We start from the raw sequence: 18,006 nt of genomic DNA, 5'->3' as shown, positions 1-18,006 counted from the left end.
CTGAGACATAAATGAAATGCACTATTTCCCAGTCTTCCTTTCATTTCCATGAACTCATCATCCATTTACTACTCTGCATATCCCGCCTCAAGGCTCTGCCCTTGCTCTCTTTGGCCTGGGACATTTTTCCAGATAGTTCTTCCTCCATGCCTCCTTCAGGTCTCTCCTCAGAATTCATGTGATCAGGAAGGCCTTTGCTGACTACCCCATATAATATCACAAATGTCCCCTACCAGGGGATCCCCAACCTTCTTACCTTGTTTCTGAATTATCAGAGGACTTTGCACCATCTGGTGTTATATATGCACTTAATTATTTGTGTATTTTCTGATCCTTAACCCCATTCCACCCCCTGTCTTCAGAGTAACCAGGATAATTTAAAACTTCAGGAGGGCGGGCACTTTGTTCGGTTCATTGCTCTATCTCTAATGCTTGGAATAGTGCACAGTTGCTTTACATTTGCTAAATGTGTCAAAGAATGAATAAATACCTTTTTCCCATTAATCATATTTATATATTTTAAAAGTTATTTCTAGTTTTTACGGCCCTTAGCTTCACAAACTAATTTATATCTAGGAAAATAAACAAATCATTGATGCTTCCTTGGGGTTTTCTAAATCAACTCCATATAGACTAAACTCCTCTATATATTAATAGTTAATTAGCCATATTACTGGCATCTGCATTTGTTTTTCCATTATTTCCTCTTGTGTAACTAATAAATGAGTAGATTCAATTCAAACAACAAAGTATGTTCTACAAAATGTAAGAGTAGTTCTTACCTATAGCAACTCTTTTCACTCCCTTCCAAGAAAAAAGCAGGTTATCAGATTGTGGTGCACACAAACGTTCCATGTCCTATGCAGTTCTGTATATAGAGGTACATGTATACATATTGGATCCTTCTCTTCTACATAAGCGGGATAATGATACACTTATTATTCCACAACTTTTTCATAGCTAAATACAACGTTTTCATGGAAAAATACCTTTCCATGTCTATGTGTTTCTGCCTCATTCTTTTTATGGGCTGCATAAAACATATACTATAATTAATTTAAATGTTTTCCTCAGGTGGGCTTTTGGGTAATTTCTAATTTCTCCTCATCATGTTGTCATGCATATCCATCTGCACACAATGTATATCTGGTTATAGTACAAGAATTTCTTCAAAAAGTTTCTTTCTTGGAAATGCTCAATTAAAACTTGATCAATGCTACCAGACTGAGCTACACTGAGCTTACAAATTTCACTCCCAACTCTGGTCTGTAAGGATGACTGCCTCCCTTCTGCTCAACAGAACCCATGCTATTTATCTACTTGAATTTTATTAAACTTACTGTTATAAAACATCTTCTGGCTATAATTTGTCATGCGTTGATTTCTAGTGAAATCAATATCCTTTTTATCTTAATTATGCGTCTCTATTTTTCTATTATATATTTCCTGTTTATTTACTCATTTTTCCCTATTAGAGTATCCTTTTTATCCTCTTTCATTAGATTATTTTGTTAGAATTATTTTCATATTTCATGCCTGGCTCCTTTTTATTTCTCATAACTGTTGTAGATATTTTCATCCAGCCTGCTATACATCTTTTAATTTCATTTATGTCTTTCATTTTAACAAGTTTTTTAATGGTTGCCAAATCTGTCAACTTTTTTTAATAACACCTGCACTTTGAGTCCTGCTGAAGAAATTATTTCAAACTCAAGGTTATAAAAATATCCTTTTTCATGCTCTTTCATTTTTATATTTAACTCCTTTTGAAATTCACTTTGAAATCTTTCAAATATATATTTTAAATAAAACCATTTTTTATAATTTCTCATCACTAACTTATATCTGTTTTCAAAATTGAAAAATGTAAAGGTGAGGATAGGCTAATTTGTACCGTCACATTCTTTCACATTCCTGTCTTTCTTTTGCTTATGAATTAGACATCATTTGCCTTCAGCTTCCTCCAACACACACTTATCTAGGGTGATAAATTCTGATCTTCTCAACTATGCCAGTTTCCCTTTCCGTCTAAGTCCCCCTTCCCTTAAGACAAAAATTGAATGCCTCTTAGAGAGAAGACCATAGCAAAGGGAGGTATTGTGGAGGAATAAAGTCAGATACTACACAGAAAAAAACTATTTTCTCAAGTTGGGTCAATGCCTATGAAATAAGAAATGGCTTTTAAAAGGAATACATTGAAACAACCAATTAGTACTTTTTACGAAATCAGCAACATAGTGACCCAATATCTTATTTCTTACTTGATATCTCTGAGTACATACAAAAATGAAGAGGTGCCTCCAGCAGAGGGTCTGTAGGGATTGTGGCATGTAGATGAGTCCCTTCTCTTCTTGGAGACTATGACCCCAATCAGCACCCAAGGCTGGCAGAGTCTATATCATTAATATGTAACTAGTATGCATTCATCTGTTTTGGACCACATATTGAACAAAATAAACGGAGGCAGGTAATTTTACTTTTTTATGCACATTTGTGTATTTTTATAGAGGTTCATTATAATAAGGTAGCTTCAAATTTGAAAATGGAAGGAAAAGGCCACCTAATATCTTTTCCTTTGTGGAGGGGGAGAGGGCTGCATACAACAACAAAAAGGAAAAGATAAGACTATTCTTGGGCTGAGAAGTGTAAAACTAAAGGATAATAAAATTGAACTGATGGAGTTTAAAGACTCCTCATTACCTGGCCTGAGATATGGCACCCATTGTTGCTAGTGGCTAGAGATTATTTCTCAGCCTGCTGTAGGCTGATAACAGACTCTTCCACTGGCCTGAAGGCTCATTGTTCTGCAAGCAGGGATGGTGCTTGGACAGAGGCAGAATTGTCCTTGGCTTGCAAAGCTCTGTAGCTTTGGCCCTTCTTCTTCTTTCAGTGGGATTACAAAGAAAATCAAGAGTTTATATCACCTGAGAGATGCTCTGGGACTTTTCCAATCCTCCTCCCTCAGCCTCCTGTGACCTAATTTGAATCAGGGTAATTCTGAAAATAAAATGCTGAAGTATTCTCTTCCTGGAGAACAATGTCACATTAGTCAACTTAAAAGACTTGCTCACAGCACAAATTGTCTGTACAACTCATTTTGCCCCTTAATTATATTCCACCTTGTTTTATTATTTAAAGGCATCATATGAGTCAAGTGTTTATACACATTTAAAACATTGGAGTTGAAAATGGATTTGGAGATGGAGCTTAACACTCTCGTGAAATAGGCTGGCACTTTGAAGCCCAGGCAGCCGTAAAGAAGATGCTCATGGGAGGATACTGAGTGGGGAAATGAACTTTCTTCTCCTGCTCCCCAAGGCAACACTGTGAGAAAGGGGTTTCTGGGTCAGGAGGAAAGGGAGCCAAGTTCTATCACATTCGTTGAAATCACAGCCTTTCACACATCTTGTAACTAAGTGAGAATCAAGAATTTTAAAATGCAAAATTTAGACTCTTCCATCCATTAATCCACCTTCTTCTAAAAGGGGGAATGCTGGCTACTCTAGGGCCAGGTAAGGTGGATTAGGTAAATGTGAGGATTCCAGAGTCATCCTTTCGACCCCACAGTTATAAATTTACATTTGCACCTGATCTTACCACCTACTGGTTCATAGAATGTGCCCCTTCATGTGGACAGAACTGATCTCCCCAGTTTCCCATTCTTTCTGGTTGCTCATCTAATAGCCTTCTTTCATCTTTAAATTGCTCACTCTTTCCTGGTTGTTTTTTTTTTTTTTTTTTTTTTTTGGTTGTGGTTGTTTTTCAACCTTATAGATGCCAGACACCTTCATGTCACTAGAAACAACTCCTTAAACTGCAAATTTCCCTTTAGTAGTACATACCTTTCTTTTCCTCAATGTTTGAACTAATTGTAAGATCATGTTCTATTATGATCTTCTATTGTGCTCCATCATCTTCCAATGATGCTATAATTAAAATTATACACTAAACCACTAGTATCTTTATTCAAAAAATGTTATTTTTCTTTTTACAGGACTCTATAGATTTGTGATTTGTACTTAATTTAACTGTGTAGATTTTTAAAATCATTGCTAAAAAGTCACATTGTAATGATATCAAACACTTGCAGTGGTTAGACCACAGCAACAAAAATAATTATTAAGTCAATGTTAAAATCTTTAAACTATTTTTTTAAAGAAATTGATTGTATAAGACAACATCCTAAGTATCACAAAGTAGCATTGATTAAAGTAGTTTCAGGTTAATCTATTTGCCGAAACATTACTTTATGTTGTAAGTGAGTAATTAAGAGAACACTTTGGATTATGGAATCTGCTGCACAGACTCAAGGCAAAATGACTCTCTCTTTTCCTGGGGGCTAGTGTTAGGGTGCAGTGTCACACTGAGTTGGGCTATTTATAATGGATCTTGAAATTACATGTACCTCCCAGAGCTCTTCTACACTCTAGCAACATGGATCTAACTGTATGCCCTCCCAGTCACAACCAAATGCCCACAGGTACACCCCATACAAGTTGTCCAGGGTTATACTCTTGTCCTCATTATACCTTGTCTTCTACATTTTATTGAAAGTAATTATCACCCCAACCAGTGAGATCCAATTATGATTTTTTGTTTTATTGGTTTTTAATCATTAAAAATAAAACAGAATGAGCACTTACTGTTTTCTGAGCTCCATTTATGCTAGAGATGCACAAATCAATAGAGATATAAGGCCCTTATTCATAGAGAATTTAGGATCTATTAGGGAAATTTTGAAGCAAAATAAAGAAAAAATATTTTTAAAACATAAGGAAACTAAAATAAAATCATGATGATGTAAGTAAAACAAAGTGATATATTAGACAATGCCTGGGTGTTACTGTAGATGGGAAGATCATGGGAGTTGATCCTGATGTTCAAGAAGGGAACAGCCATGTGCAGTTACAGGGAGGACATCACAGGTAGAGGATACAGCATATGCCAAGGCCCTGTTATGAGGATAAGCAATAGATGGCGACCAGAGAAAAGTTTTTTGAGATCACAACAGAGCTGGCAAAGCTCAGGTTCTTGTGTGTGTGTGTGTGTGTGTGTGTGTGCATTTAAGTTTATAGAACATTGATAACAGTAGTGAAAGTAGTAGCAATGCTATGAGCCACACATGTTTATTGGGTGCCCTTTAAATGTATTAATAAGTACTATTGTTATCCTAACTATAGGATATGTAATTAAGTAATTTTCCCAAGGTCATCCCAACATCAAGTGAAAGCTCTCTTGGAGCCAAAACAGATTTTCTCCTTCCTAAGTGCATGCTCTTAACCACTCTACTCAATTGCCTCTCAGATGTGGATTTGTAAGTCATCATCACATTGTTTGTATTTAAACTGGAGGACTGTTTAAGATCATTCATTAAAAGGCACATAGAAAGGAAAAGGTGTTCCAGAACTTTACTCTCCAATGACTTGACATTTAGCATATGAAAAGAAAAAAAAAAACATCTGGGACTGAAACAGAGCTCTTGAGATCTAGGAAGAAACTTACAACAATTGAAGGTCAAGAAAAGAGTGGCTCAAAAAGAAGAACATGATCAACTATTTGAACTGGAAAGGAGGACAATGGATTTGTGACACATTGTTCAATACTGATTTTGGTACAAGAACATTCAGCAGAGTAGCAAAGAAATGAAGCCCAGAAGCACTATTGGGAGGAGGGACATTGGCAGCAGGTGCAACACTTGGTCTATGGCACAGTGGGAATGTGAGTAAAAAGCATATTTCTATCCTTATTATTCAGTTATTGATAGCTGCATAACCCCAAATTTAGTCTCCTAAAACAACAATAGTAATTTCTTTTCTCTCATGATGTCGGGTGGTCTTAGGGATTTGGGAGTGACTTGGTTGCGGGTTTCAGGCTCTGTGGTCTTAAGGTTGTATTCAAATGCAGCTGGGGCTGTAATCATCTGAAGGCTTGACCAGGGCTGGATGACTATTGAAACTGGTCACTCACATGACTGGAAATTGGTTCCACTCTATCTGGCTCTCTGTATAAGGGTGCTTAGTTGTTCTTACAACAAAAGATCAAGTCAGAATCTGCTATGTGCATGGAACCCAGCCTTGATAGGCACCCACCATTCCTGCCATTGTATCCTACTGGTCTCGTAGCCCAGCTTATTCAGTATGGGAAGAGATTCACAAGAGCATGATTATTAGGAGTTGAAGATCACTCCATCCTGGAAGTTGATTATCAGGCCCTATCTAAGCAAACCCTGATTTTATTCAGGATAGCCAAAGACTCAATTGAAAACACTCAGCAATTCAGGCTGTCTTACAGCTGGGGAGGCCATGCCACTGAATGGGAACTTTAATAAGATTTTAGAGACATTCATACCAATATGTACCTCCTTGCTATTTGCCTTCACTCTTTCTTTGCCCCATTTCTGGTCTGGAATATAGTCACAATAAAGGAAAAGCAGCTTTAGATGGTCCTGCCCTTTTCTTGTGAAGAAAAACTCCACATTAAAGACTCAGCTGGAGATGAGGTAGAGAGGGAAGATGGGAGGGGAGGGAGGGGGGATAGTAGGGGATAGGAAAGGTAGTAGAATACAACAGTCACTAATATGCCGTTATGTAAAAACATGAGTGTGTAACCAATGTGATTCTGCAATTTATATTTGGGGTAAAAATGAGATTTCATAACCCAATTGAGTCAAATGTATGAAAAATGATATGTCATGAGCTTTGTAATGTTTTGAACAACCAATAAAAAAAAATTAAAAAAAATAAAGACTCAGCTGGGGATGCCTCTTTTAGGAAGTCTTCCTGACTAATATATATAACTCCTGTGTGTGTGTGTGTGTGTGTGTGTGTGTGTATGTATTTGTCCGCATATGTGTATGTATGACCATGACCCCTGACTATGTTTATGCCTCTTTTCATTTGGTACAGGAGTCCACTGCAACATTTTCAAATTGTCATTTATTTGGAGTTTTATCTTTTGCTTCTTGATCGTATAATCATCTAAGGCAAGGTAAGTATCTTATTTGCCTCTGTATTCCCAGTGCTTAGCATATACTAAGCTCTACAAAGTTGGGGGTGGGGGACCTCTGTAGATTAAGTAGCTTACTTTAGGTCTATCTAGTAGATATCCAAGGGTTAACACAATCCATTTCTAGCAGGCTTATCCATTCCTGGAAAAGCCTACCAAGCACTCATTATGAAGGACAATGCTCTGTAATGAAGTCTTCTTGCATATCTTTGGTAATAATCATCATAGAGGGAGAAAATGAGCATCTCTCCATAATATTTATATTTCCTAGCAGCAAAGACATTCTCTTCTGTAATTCTGCCTGTAAAAGCAGCAAGGAAGCCAAGGATGTACAAGTTCTCCATGGTAACTAGGTCAAAGCAGCATGCAGCTTGGCCAAGACTTCAGATAAATGGAATACATAGAAGTTTGCTGCCAGCAGCAGGATCTGTGTGGAGCACTGGAACTTGCACTGAACCATCTCACTCGTACCCACAGCCTCAGCAACAGTGGCCCATTCATCATCTCGACAAAGACAGAGAAAACTGGGCCCAATGGCATTCTGTCTCAGGACCTCAAAGGGTTTTGCTGACATCTGAGTTTCATCAAATCAACAGGCCAGCAAGTGAATCAACAGTCTCCAATCAAAGTCATTTAAAAATGACCTTTATGCTCTGAACATTAACACAAGAAGATCTACCCTAAGCCACCGAAGAACTCTTTCCATGGATCCTTAAGCTATTAGATTGCTTCTCTGAACTGCAAGCCAGAGAACTCACTCACTGGGCTTGATAGAGGAACCATATTAAAGCATCTGGTAAGAGAGAACAGCTGTTTAATGCATAGTAATGAAAACTTCTAATTCAAAGCAGTCAACCCTCCATCAAGAAAAAGAGGTGCCAAACAGTCACAGCCAAATAAATGACCATCCTCAAAGCTATTCCTAGGGGCAGAATTCCCAGTCAATGAACAGCTTTATAAAAGTTAATTTGTGAGTTTCTAAAAATTCATGCAAAGGAAGAAAATAGATTTAAATGTGAGAAAAGAGTCCTGAAATAAGCACAGACGTAGAAACCCCATCTTCAGGGTACTCTTTATAGGACAGACCCAATCTACAAGCGAGGCAGGGGCCTTGATTCCACAGATTTTAAAGAGCAAATCCTAAAGGAACTTGGTCAGTGATCCAAATCCTCCCTACTGGTGCTGCTCAGGAAGATGGGATGTTAGTGGTCTTGGATGGTCATAGAATTAGAGACCTGATAAGGAGATCAGATTCTGAGAGCAGGTACTTCTCATTCATCACCAAAGTCAAGATTCATAATCCATTAGTACAGTAAGGAACAGATTTATAAGGGGTTCCAAAATCCCTGCAGAGGTGGAAGTCCAAACACAGCCCTATACTGGGAGAAGAAACCAACAACACTCTGCAACCCAAGGCCAATTAGCCAGCAGGACCAGCAGTACACTTGCCAAAGCTCAGATGTGTGGCTGAGTCATCCCTGGAACAAGTGACAGGAAGGATGGGAGAGACAGATGACTTCAGGTGAGGGAGAGGGCCCTGTTGGTGTCACATGCAGGAATGACTGCCCTACATTTACCAGCAGGCAGACTGAATATACAACAGCAATCATATTCACAGAATCATAATCATGGAGTCATGAACATTAGCAATGGAAAATGACCAATTTGCTTGGATGGCCTGCTTTTGCCTTTGCAGCTTTACTCCCTAGAGTAAATTCCTTGGCCCAGTATTTATCCTGTTTATAATTTTCAGTGAGAAGACACCAGAGCAGGATGCATTCTGGAACCTGTGGTCATGGAAAGATCACAAGAAGAAGAAGTTGGCCTCAAAGGAGAGTATAGAGCCAAGGGGATAGGAAATAGTAAAGTCAAATATGAGCCAGGTCTCAGAGACCCCCTGGGATGTCCTTGTTGGTCCTTACTTAATTCAGATGTGTTCAGTAGCAATATCAAGCACCCTCTAAGCCTTTCCACCTATAAAAATGGCAGGTGACCCCTATCCTCCCTTTCTGAACTGATCGTTACTATAGTTTGTTGCTATATTTTGGTTTCGTATATCAATCCCCTGTTTATACTCGTGTCCACAGGATGCGGGGGTACTCTACCTTGAGCCTCAGCATGTTTGTTATATTGCAACAAGAACACCAGCCTAGGGCCAGGGTCCTCACTTCAGGGTCCTCCTCTGAAGTCCTGGTCTTTATTGTAGCTACTGCTGGAAAAAATGGACAGTCTTTCTTGGCACCTTGGCTTTGTGGCCACCTGTCTAAGAGGAATGTGCTGCCTGAGTGCACAGTAACTGTCCCCCTGGGCTTGGTTCCAGCCCTGTCTGTTTTAGCTTGCAGCTGCAGAGGTCCTTCTGCCACCATGATGAAAAATTTGTTTGCCATGTTGCTGGTGTATTTCATTAGCTCTGGACCTTCGGGTCTTTCTTATTCCCTGCTTCCCACCTGCTTGTGAGGTTGCTGCCTGAGACACAACAGAATCTGTGGAGTTAAAACAAAGGATGGGTTTTGGAGCGTTTTGCATAGAAGCTCAGAAAGGGTCTACCAAATGCTCTAGAGCTATGGGGTTAGTTTAATTCTGCTTTTCTGTTATTGCATTTTACTGAGTTATTGAGTTTACTGAAACAAAGATGTTACTTGGAGGGGTATTGAAATTTGTCTTATACATATAGCTCTGGAGAACACACTAGAGAAATTCATTAACCTCCTGCTATGGGCTGAATTGCATCCCCCCCCCACCAAAGTTCCCATGTTAAAATTCATACCCTCAGTACATCAGAGTCACTGTTGTTTGTAGACAGGATCTTTAAGAGGTGATTTGGATAAAATGAGGCTGTTAGGATGAGCACTAATCTGATCTGACTGCCATCTTTTTAAAGAGAGAAGATGAGATCACAGACACCCACACACATAAAGGAGTGGCCATATGAGGACACAGTGAGAAGGCTGCCACCTGCAACTAAAGAGAGAGGCTTCCAGAGAAACAAAATCTGCTAACACCTTGATTTTGGACTCAGGTTCCAGAGCTGTGAGAAAATACATTTCTGTTGTTTAAGTCACCCAATCTGTGTATTTTGCTATGACAGCCCAAGCAAACTAACACACCTCCCTCCAGGCAGAAAGACTACACACTCCCTAAGTGGTACTGTGCCACACCTTGGGTGAGTGCTGGATTCACATGAAACTGTTCTACCTCAATGCAGAAACCTGTGTTGCCTCCAGCATACCTTATGAATAGCAGATATATATATACAGAAATTCCTTTTTATATAAATTCACAATAGACTGACATTCACACAAATCAATCTGTGTAGCCCTGTATAAATGCCCTAACCTTTCTGGGCCTCAGCTTTCTCATCTGTAAAATGGGGATGCTAAGAGCATCTACCTCAAAGAATTGTTATAAAGTTTTAGAGAACCCTGAATTGTCCAGATCTATCAACTATAGAGTTACATGTTACATAATAACATTTCAGTTAAAGAAGGGTCTCCTATGTGACAGAATTCCCATACAAACATATCTTCTTGTAACAATGTAGCCATCTAGGTTTTGTGTAAGTTCAATGTTTGTATAATGCCAAGAAAACTTGAAACACATCACTTTGGTTAAGTGACTGTATATGTAATACATACACACCCACTCAGGCTTTTACCATGCACATTACACTTAGAGGTAAATTTAAAATAAAAAAAAAAATCATGTTCTTAAACTTGAGAGGAGGGGCTGGGGTTGTGATTCAGTGGTACAGTACTCTCCTAGCATACATGAGGCACTGGGTTTGATCCTCAGCCCCACATAAAAATAAAATAAAGATATTGTGTCCACCTAAAACTAATAAATAAATAAATAAATAAACAGACAAATAAGTAAATAAATAAATAACTTGAGAGGACCTAAGAAATCAAACATCATTTTCAGTCTTTTCAGCAGTAAGTATCCTTTAAAAAGAGTTACCCCCATGAATCCCATTTTTTAAGAAAATATTTTGTATACCAAACAAATTGTATTATAACACTTTTAATTGAGTGCAGATATATTTTTAATCTAAGTCTTCATTATGCTGAATTGATATGATTTTACTAAAAAAAATATGTAAATGGACCACCACAGACTTTGGTAAGCTTTTCAAACACTGAAAGTAATAGATGGGTTCTCATGACCAACTCTGTGGAATCCTGGGGCACTCTAACCTCCTGGGTTGAAGTCCATGGTTGGAGATCAAACCCTTAGCTTTCAAATGAAGATACGGAGCACCAGAATAACCTGCCCAAGATGGCACTTGAAGCCAAATCCCCAGATGCCATCCTCAAGGTCCTTGACCCATACTTTGTTCCTTGCTATGTACTCTTGTCCCCAGAGAGTCTGCATGCCTAAGGGCAGGTGCAGATGTAGCATGTATCATATCCACAGAGAATCTCTTCCTCTGGCAGAGTGACAGCCAATGTCCCCTCTCCTCTCAGACCAAATGAGGGCATGAAACACAGGACAAAGTCTTCAGGCAGGAGTGAGGAGGTAATCACTCTTGTTGAAATCCTCAGAGTCTGCTTTTAGGGGAGAGCATGCCTGTTGTGATGAACTTAACTTTGGTTTTGGGAAAAATCACTCTATTGTTTTCCTTTTAATTGTGAACTCTTAGGTTATGTAGAGAATTCACTTGGAAAAGTTTGGATTTATAGATGAAAATATTTCTAAAATTCAAATCTTCTATCAAATTTATACATTTATTTCTGAGATAATAATAAACAATATTTACTGAGAGACTGCTTTGCTCATTTTTAAATATGTAGGGTTTTAAAGGAAAAAAAATAATAATGGTAGATAGTTAAAACTGAAGACTTTAAGGAAAGTAGAAATCCAGAAAGTGTGGAAGGTCTGGTTGTGTATATATTACAACATTATCTACACTGAAGTGAAGGTCAAGGCATGGTGAAGTGTTATAACATGGTATATAATAAGTTTGTCTCTGTGATCAAGAAGCCCTATGATCAAATCCAATTCTTCCTCAGGTGCAGTTGAGCATACCTGTGTAATCCCAGCAACTCCAGAGACTAAAGCAGGAGGATCAGCAGTTGGAAGTTAGCCTCAGCAACTCAGCCAAGCTCTAAGCACCTTAAAGAGGCCCTGATTCAAAATAAAAAATGAAAAGGACTGGGGATATATCTCAGTATTATAGTGCCTCTGGATTCAATCCAGGTACTGAAAAAACAAAAACCCTAATTATTCTAAGTTTAAACTCTGCATTATTATATAAAATTTCTCTCAAATTTTCAACTTGTAAAATGGGTTAAAATTACCATTCCTACCTTTAAGTTAGAAAATAATTAAATCAATAATGCAAATGAAAGTACAAAACAGAGAGATACCAGCACATAACAAGTTACTGATAAATGGGATGTATAAGGAGAATAAGATGAGAAAAAAAAATGAGTAGCAAGAAGAGACAGAGAAGAAGACATGCAAACTCCATTTTAACAAGTATGTTCCAAAGAGTCATTTGCATCAAAATTCTTGTTAGTCCATGTAGAGAATCTGAGAGCAGCATTGGGGGCATGAAGTTCTTAAAACTGGAAAACTAAAATACATAACTGTTCATCAGTTCTAAACTTATTATGAACCATGGTTGTGCTGATCCTTCATTTCTTCATTTAGTGACTTGCTAAATAATCACTGATAATTGTCATACTTATCACCAAAATGATACTGGCAGAACCCAGTAAAGTTATTAACTTTGGTTGTCTTTACTCCTTGGCGTTTAAGGTTAATTGATGTTGCATTTAAAGGTCCATTGGTTGCTTTTAGAGTATGAATAAGGATAGCATCTACCCATGAATAAACAAAATGCTATGCTGAGATGAAGAAAATATAATTTGGGCCAAATATAAGCATCAGTAATTATTTTAATTGAAAAATAAAGGGCAACTCATTAGTTGACAACCCATCAAAAATATAAGGAGCACATGAAAGTAACACACATAGAATTGGTTCTTAATGTCACTCTTCAGGAGAGTTGTCCTCATTGATCTGAGAATTAGCAACCAAGGAAAAACCAACTTTGTTTCAACAAATTAAAATGAACATTGTCCCTTGATTCATGACAAATGATATTTGTTGCATTATCTTGTAATTACTTCATTAACAAGTATTCACGATGACTCCTGTTTGGAGGTGTCAGCTAACACATCTCACCAAGCTGCTGTTTGAGGTAAAGTGGTCCAATTATTTCTGTTTCTTTGTTTTTACTGAGGCATAATTTACATAAAGTGAAATGCACAGATCCTAAGAGTTTAGTTTGGTGACTTTTGACAGGTGTTACCACGCATGCACCTAGCAACACAATCAAGGCATAATTCATTTCCTTGTTCCCTGAGTTTCTTCTGGGACTTAAGTCAGTTCCCACCCACCCAGCTGATACCGTCTATGCCCCACAGCTACACCAACTAGATTTCTATTAGGACGAATTAGTTTCCATGTTTAGAACATCATGTTAATGAAATCATATAAATGTAATATTCTTTGTCTAACTTTTTCTGTTCAAATTTTTTGAGATTTGTCCATATTTTGTGCATAAAAGTGAAAATTTTCTTTTTTCTTTTTTGTTGGATAGTATTCCACTGATGAATCTACCATAATTTATAAATTTATTCCCTTAGTGATGGACATTTATATTGTTTCTATTTTATTCAACAGTTGTTATGAATAAAATATTCTTATACAAATATTTTTGTGGACAGATAAATTAACTTGTTTTTAACAAATAGCAAGAGTTGAAGTTACCATGTTATAGTGTAGATGTGTCATTATGCTCTGTTGTGATTCTCAGTGTAGGAAGTTCCACTTCCCTATCTTCAGCAACACTTGGTATTGTGTCATGTGATTTTAGACATTGATTTATGTGACAAGGGTCCCAATTGCTTTAATGTAGGTCTAATTCTCCATGGCCAAAAGAAGTGTTTCAGAATTCAGATTCAGCCTTTGCAATATGTACCTAGTTAAGAAAACCTAATCTCAAAATCCAAAATCTGAAATGCTTCAAAATCCAAAACTTTTTGAGGATCATGGTTAGTACTCAAAAATTTCATATTTTGAAGCATTCCAGATTTCAGATTTGTATTAGAATGCTTGACCAGTACTCAAAAAATGCTGGTTCTCATCTCTTTATTCTATGGTGAAAAGACTGTCTCCATATGTCACACAGTTGCCCTGGGTGACCACAATGTTGTAGGGATGCTGGGGAAGGCTCTCTGATATAGTATGGCCAGCAACTTGAAAGAAAGAATGATATTCTTCTTTTCGGTTACTCATTTATGAGTACAATGGTACCTTAATAATAAGAAGAATGTGTCACAAATGTTTTGGTGACCTCAGAGGACAGGGATGGGACCTGAGGAATAAAATTTTTCATTGTGGAAACAAAACAAAACAAAACCAAATACATTCTGAACTTAAGACTGGATTATTGAAACCACATTTACAGTCTTTTAGAAAATAATTATGAGGGAATATATTTGGAATATAAAGTGTATTCTTTATATTCTTATGAAGCACATTAGCCCAAACTTCAGCAAAATCCTTAAAAAAAATACTTTTATTAAAACTATTGCTTCCAATTTGTTTTTCTGAGTACCCCTTCTTTTCCCTGCACAATATCCTTTGTACTCAACATATTTTAAGAAATATTGATATAAAACATTGATTGCAAGCTTAATTTTGTTTTCTTTTATCAGTCATTTTTAGCAAAGCATAACCAAGGGGAGTCTGTGAAATAAACATATTCTGAAGAGATTAAAATTTGGGTGATAACTTGTTTTTTTTTTTTTCTTATTTACAAGCTCACTGGACAGAGGCCAAATCTAATTCGATGCTTATTGAGTTCCACTGCACATTAATGGTACTCAGTAAACATTAATTATTAGTGGTAGTTGAATAAATGATAATGGTGATAATGATCATGATAATGCTATATTTTCAACTTTGCCATAAACCAAAACATCTGAGAGAAATCTTGAGACAGCCTGTAAAACCCAAACACAGCTGGGCTCTCTCATCTCCAATGGGGAATTTTCACCCTGAAACAAATAACAGTTGCTACATAGAGAAAAACAGGTTGTTCCGGGTCACTGAGAGACTGTTGCTCACCCCATCATGTATCTAGTGACAAATTCCAACTGTCAGAATCTTGTAAGTGTGATTGAGACAGTCAGTACTCCTGTTGTGTCCCCAAGGGTTTGATTTCCTTATTATCCTCTGTTTCCTCCAGGTAGGGCCAATATGACCTGGATCACCATCTGCCACATTTGCTAATATACCCAAGGGGCCATCCCTCTTTTCTTCATTCATCTGTTTCCATATTTGTTCAATAAGCATTTTGAGAACAGATTGTGGGGTCCAGGTTGGAAGGTACAAGGCCACTAAAATGGGTGGCTCCTGTTCTTGCAGAACTGGCAGTTTCCTGCATGAGTCATGTCATTCTTCCTTTCTCATCATGTTTTCCTTGCTAGGCTATCTTTTCTCTTCCTCCTTTTCCTTTAAGACCCAGTTTTACTTTGAGTTCTACCAGGAAACATTGCCTGATCATACTGCCTGGCTAGATGGAGTCACAGAAATGTTAGTGAGTGGGAAGAAATCTGAGAACTCTTCCATTTTAGTCTCATTTTCTTGTCTCACACAAGACCAGAGACAGTTAAAGTAATCGATCTGGGCTCATCACCTGTGGTTGGTCATGATCTCTACCTTAATAGATACATCACATTACTACATTCTAATATGCATTTTGGTGTGGACTTCTCAAAACTAGTTATAAGCTTTGAATAGTTTTATCAATGTAGGTATGTTTATTTTACTCCTTTCTCACTGCTTCAGGATAAGATCCAAGCTTCTCAGCTTGATGTGCCAGGTTCTTATTAACTGGCTCAAACCTACCTTTCCAGCATTACCCCCTGCTATGTGACTCTTTCCATTTGATGCCTTGGACTCCCTGGGTCTATCCTACCATACACCTTTGCAAACACTTATACTGTCTTTGCCAGTAAAGCCTAGGGCTTCTTTACCTGGAAAACCTGTGTTCTTGCTGAGAGTTCTTGTTAAAATATTATGTCTTGTGTGAAACATTATTTGATCACTTCTTACCATGTAGGCAAAGTTAATCAAGGAACTCATTCTACAAGGGTTTTTTTTTTTTTGTACATTTTTTCCTATTATACTGTAATATCTTTTGCAAGTTCAAGAGCACTTTGAGAATAGAAACTACATTCCACTTATTAACACCTCTCTTAAGAACAACTTATTTTCCATGCTCTTATGCACATATTCTCATGGTTTTCCTCCTACTTCCTGGAACTTCCATTTTGGTTCCTTTGAAGGATCTACCTATTTCCCCTGACTTTTGAATGTTGAGGTGCCATTGGACTCAGGATATAGCTATCCTGCTTATTTTTACCACTGACCTCTTTGGTGATATTACTGAATGCCATGGCTATAAGTATGTTTTTTATAGAAATGGCCTCCATGTTTGTGCCTTCAACCCTGGCCTACTTTCTAATATATAGCTCTAGATATTCTGCAATCTAATAAGTGTATTATGTTGGTCCAGTATGAATCAGATTTTTATTTTTCTCTCAAAAACTATGCCTCTTTCTCAGTGAAAATTGCCAAGTAACTGTTAAGTCAGGTCAAAAACCCCAGACTCATCCTTAACTCACAACTTCTTCCATTAGCAAATATTAGTATAAGATTTCAAGTATCTTTTAGACTCAATCATCTCTCAACACAGGCACGCTTCTTGCAGCACCTTAGTTCATGCTGTCTCTTATTTGAACCACTACAACCTCCTCACTTTTTTCCCAGCCTCACGTTGTTCCCCTCCTTCTGTTCATCACAGGATTGAGAAAGTTAAAAAAGAAAAAAAAAAAAAAAAACAAGTAAGTCAGCTTATGTTATTTTCCTGCCTAACCCACAATAGATACATTTTGTACTTGGAATACAATCCAAACTCCTTGCAATGGCCAAGACTTCTCCTGCTGGAGCACATTCTTTGGGCTCATCCCACTATTCCAACCTCAATCACAGTCTTACAGACATAATGGCCCCCTTACTCTTTCTCAAATATGCTCCTTGCTCATATTTTTCCTATTTTTCTTTCTGTTGGATACCTCAGCCCCTAAATACCTACTTGGTGCCCTGCCTCGTCTAATTTAGATCTCTGCTCAAATATTACCTTCTCAGAGGGCATCTGTGGCCATGGTGCATACAAAACTTCACCTATTCACTCTATATCCTTCCACCTGCTTTATTTTCATTCATAGGATTGATCACTGCCTGAAAATATGTTAAATATTTCATTCATTCATTCATTCATTCCCTCATTTGCTTATTCATTCATTCATTCATTCCCTCACTCACTTATTCATTCATTCGTTCATTCATTCCCTCACTCACTTATTCATTAATTCATTTCTGATCATGTGTTGAGTTTCTGTTTTAATTGAGGTACTATTCTAGGGGCTGGGTCTTTATCAATGGTCAAATCATGTAAAAGTCTGACTCAAGGAAATTACATTTTGGTAGAAAAGAACAGATCACATTGGTATAGCAAATAAATAAAGGATATTCAGGGATAGTAGGTGCTAGCAGAAAAAAAATTAGATAAAGAAAGGGATTGAGTGTGGTTTTTGAAACTACCCAGTGGACAAATAAGGTTTCACAGGAAAAAGTGGTACTTAAGCAGAGACTTTGAAGGATGTGAAAGTGTGAGCCATCCACATATCTGGAGAGCAGAGGTAGCAGTGATTTCAGACACTATGAGACTGATGTGGTAAAGATTTTAAAGATGCTTAAGTCAAACAGGGAAATGGGGAGGATAAAAGGAGTTAATGCCAGAAAGACATTAGTAATGAGGATACATGAGACCTTGATGTTCATTGTAAAGATTCTATCCTTGACTCTAAGAGGGGAGCTCACTGGAGGGCTTTAAACTGAAAGGGTGCCATGATTAGTCCCCCA

General features: G+C 37.6%; 1 protein-coding gene across 4 annotated transcripts in view; it reads right to left on the bottom strand.

Annotated features, from left to right (window-relative positions):
• Positions 1-18,006, bottom strand: part of Opcml (opioid binding protein/cell adhesion molecule like) — a 513,817-nt gene that overhangs the window by 45,054 nt on the left and 450,757 nt on the right. The window lies entirely within an intron of this gene.

Source organism: Callospermophilus lateralis, chromosome 2 (assembly GCF_048772815.1).
Source record: "Callospermophilus lateralis isolate mCalLat2 chromosome 2, mCalLat2.hap1, whole genome shotgun sequence".
Lineage (NCBI taxonomy): Eukaryota > Metazoa > Chordata > Mammalia > Rodentia > Sciuridae > Callospermophilus > Callospermophilus lateralis.
The sequence above is the reverse complement of the archived record's forward strand: the minus strand, read 5'-3'. Positions and strand labels throughout refer to the sequence as shown.